Source organism: Delphinus delphis, chromosome 18, assembly GCF_949987515.2.
Source record: "Delphinus delphis chromosome 18, mDelDel1.2, whole genome shotgun sequence".
Taxonomy (NCBI): domain Eukaryota; kingdom Metazoa; phylum Chordata; class Mammalia; order Artiodactyla; family Delphinidae; genus Delphinus; species Delphinus delphis.
Genome location: NC_082700.1, coordinates 57,628,919 through 57,633,412, shown reverse-complemented (window position 1 = coordinate 57,633,412; position 4,494 = coordinate 57,628,919).

Sequence of the window (4,494 nt, the reverse complement as noted above, 5' to 3'; positions counted from 1 at the left end):
AACTGTAGGGGTCACTTTCTCACACACTTTCCTCTCTGCAATCTTCCTAGTATTTTAGGGTTCTCTGGGGCTCTCCTTTTTGGTTCTCTGTTAGGAGGACTGGGCTTTAGTCACCGGCTCTCTGGAACACTTCAGTGAGCATGTCCACATCCATGGCCAAGTGCTAGAATTACAGAGAGAGAGCAAAAAGCAACAGTGGTTTGTTCCAACCTCCTGGCACCAGAGCTCCACCGATCAAAACAGAAGGTTCCTCTTCCTCACAGTCTTGGCTTTTGTGGTTTCTTGTTGTGACCGTTGTGATTTCCTGTCTGGTGATCTTTAAAAAGTCACTTTCTATCTCTATGAACCAAACAAGAGGGCTTTTCCTGGTGTTCTTTTATCTGTAGAGAATGATTTATTTTTGTGTTTTATGCTGTGTAGTGTTCAAGCCCTGGAAAAACAGCGGAAAACAACTGGTAAATCACCATTGGTTCAGTGCTGCTTGAAATTTTCCCCAATCAGTCTGCTACTATTTACTTTTTAGAGTCCTCAAAGAGCTACTAAATCCATTTTTGGAATGTTTCATTCTTTTGGTGGAAGAGTCAGGGTGAAATATGCTTACTCTATCTTACCTGGAGCCAGAGCACAAAATCTGCTGGCATTTTGAGCAGAAAAAATATATATATATTTTATATGTTCATCTGAGGGGAAAATACAGATGATAAAATACTTTGGATACAACATCATTAAATCTCATGGTTTCTCCAAATCCAAATGTTAATGTAGATAATTTTCTTTGCTAATTTGTGCTTTAAACACATGGGCTATGTAATTTCACAGAGCTAATATGTGGTTCTCTCAGTAAGTTATAAAATAATATATGGGTCAAAATACCAGGAATTAATTTCAAAGGAATGGCCATAACATAATGGCTAAACTTTTAACATGGTATAGCTTCCACATCACACTATTTCTCTGTTTTACATATCATGTCTTTATCAACATCATTCTTTTTTAAAAATCCAAACATTCCTAAAGTATCATTTCATTTATGCAAATACTTCCAAACCTCTTCTCTGAATAATTAAGAAAATTTCTTATCAGTTTAAAGTAACACTTGATTTCAAACAGAATATTAAGTAAAATATATATATATAATAATGCAACTTTGTCATTAATAGATTTAAAATTTATTCCTATAAGAGGAAAAATGTATGTACTTTCTCTCCAATCAGCTCCAACACCTTGTGTTATTTGAACACATGGGGAACATATATTCCCCATGTGTACAAATGAAAAAAGAAACAACAGACATTGTCTATTTTTATAATAAATACCTAGTCCCAGTTTTATAACCATACAAACACCATATTCAGAACTAGAAATAAATGTTTAACAAGTAAATTTCTAATAAAGTACATAAAATCTGGTTTTCCTATAATTTACAAATTAATATATGTATATATTTTAGGTCAAAATAGGTTTCTCTATGTATCTACTAACAAAATTATGTTTGAAAGAACATTCAAGTTTTATATGAACAATATTAATGTAATTTTAAGTAATTAATTCTATTTTGTCATATTCTTTACCTGTGATATATTTCATTTGTTCTACAGAATTTTCATATTACAATTATTTATGATGAACCTAAATCGTTCCTCATTTTATCAAATTCATCAGTTTTGCATACAAACCAGTTCCCATGGGGCACACGGTATGGTGAGCATCTCAAATTTAGTACCATAACGAGCAAATTCTCACTGAACTATTTTTGTATAACTCTATAAATTTATTCTTGATTATCTCTTCCTGTTATTAAAACCCTATTCCTTGGGAATTTGAAAATGAGTCTGAAATAGAACACTGAAGGCTGTATTTATGAATGTTATTTTTCTGACATCGGAATGAGTCAAATGATCTCTTAAGATTTTTCTATGCTTCTTTTTAAAAATATTGCTTGGGGCCATTAAGATGACTTTAAATTCATCCTGCTGAGAGGCTAAGCAGAAAGGATTAATACAGGGTGTGTTTTACATTTATAAGAGTTAAACTAGGTTGTTTAGAAACATAATACAGCAAGTCTAAAGGTACACCTAGCTATGACTTTACCAGATTATTACCCAATTTTAAGAAGGAAGAGAAAAAATATGTCCTCCAGCAATTTTATTCATTCAAAAATAATTGTAATGCAATGAAATAGATCTATAAGCAGACTTCACATGAGTAATTAGTTTCTCTTTTTTCAAAAGGACTGGTTGGAGGGGCTGCTGTTATTGTATTATTTGTCTCCATCATCTAAACATATATTAATTTTTCCTTCATTAAAATTTGATCTTTTATAGAAACTGCTGTGATCAAAAATGAAACAAAAGGGCTTCTCCTCAGGGTCTTTTGCCTTACTCCACTTTTGTAAGTAGGAACTACTTAAATGTACCAGAGAATTGCAGTTGCCTGCAGGGCAATTCTAGCTTTAGCTGCAGCAGCAGAAAGAATTGCCCTTTTAAAGCTTATCCTTTGTTTCTGTGGGGTGAGTTTTGTTATTCCACATTTTAGATGGCTCATTCTTAAAAATATGAAGGTGTAAATTAGACATTGGGCAAAAAGTGGCCAAAGCATTTAAAATGCTTTCATTTCCAGATTTTTATATTCTCTTTAATTAACTTGTAATTATCAAAGACATTTTTGTCTCCTCTTAACCTTGATTTACCTACAGGTTTAGTTAGTTTGAATAAAAAGATGAGATTACTTTAAATTTATGTTTCCAGAGATTTTCATTTTTTTTTTATCATTAGAGCTCTGAGTAAATTGAATTTTTTTGAAAAGAATATTCAGTTTGGTGATGTTAAAGAATATGATAATGTCATATATATTTATTTCAAATTAAAAAATCTTTTCAGAATTTTTTTGGTAAAGGTTTAAATAATACATAGCTCAATATCAAATAATGTTTTTGATTAATATGCCCAATATATGAAGGTAAGCCTCTGTGTTTCTTTTAGCTGTTGGAGTTTACAAAGAGACATGCAAATATTGAACTTACTACTCCTGGATGCCCTGACAATGTGGAAAATAAATCTTTACAAAATTGATTTTTTAAAAGAAATTACAAAATTTAGTAAAATAAATAAAAGTCTTAAATGAAATTAAGTAAAAATTTCCCTTCTTAAGTACAAAGAGATGTTGAGATATTGAATTTACCTAGTGAGAATAGCCAGAAAGAGAGGAAATCAAATGTCATTCTAATATCTAAAGCAAAGTTGGTTTATCAAAAGTTAGGACTTCATTAGTTTTTAAACTGTGCTCGTACATTTAAAAAATGTTGTTTTGAAGATGCCTTAAGACATCTTAGGGCAGAATTAGGGTCAGGCTTGTGAATGTGACCAAAAAAAAGAGAAATTTTGGCTCAATATTAGAAAGTAATCTCTAACAACTAATTATTCCCCTTCCGACATGGAATGCATAACTACTAGGGAAGTTACAGAAGGGCTTCAGCATTGGGGGAAAAATCGCGTTAAAATTATCTCTGAGGACATCTGAAACTCTAACAATCTGAGTTCAGTGTGCCCATTCCACATTGAATTAGCTTCAGCACATTTTTTATTGACTTCATTTTGTCCGTAGTTCAAAGAAGATAAGAACAAAACCACAAGTATATGTTATTGTTTCATTTGGGAAGAAAAAGAGTTCTAATTAGGTCCAGTAATGAAAAATATTAAGTAAAAAGGGGGGAGTATTATGATGTTCCAATGAAAATTATTTATGCAAATCATTGTTGCTTACCAATCAAGTAGTCACTATAATAAATATAACTTTATGTGGACAATCATCAAATCAAAACAAATTGTGTTTAATTAGTATTAAATGAATGAATGGCTTTTTAGATTTGAATTCTGTTAGAATACTACTTTTAAAATATATTCATTGAGCACAGTATATTATTAATCATAGTGATTTATCATATTTTATTAGCTGAAAAATGGAAAAATGTGAGCTATTTCTTTTCAGCTGTAAAATACATAAAAATTTATATGAATATAACAATGCTTTTATCCATCTTCTTCAGGGATGTGTAGAAATGCACTATTTTGTACATTCCTGGTGAGCATTTTAGTTTCTAGGATAGACTAATGGGCAGTCTAATGATACTTACCATCTTAAAATATTGATAGATGTTTACTCTTGAGGATCTTATCTCTGGGAATTGATCCTGGACGAGCGCATAGAGATAGGTGTAGTAGTTGCTATACAGCACTGTGTATAATGTCTACAAAAAACAATATATAATACTACTAAAAATACTATATGTTTATGATCTCTAAACATACATTGCCTAACTTAAAACTCACAATGGTCATACAATGTTAGCTACATATAGTATTGATATTTTATAGATGCAGAAATAGAGGCACAAAGAGGTAATGCAACTTGTCCAGAATTACAAATGAGATGTTGGAAGATAAAGATTTATATCAAGGAAATAATTCAAGTTAAATCCCAATTGCTGGCTCATGA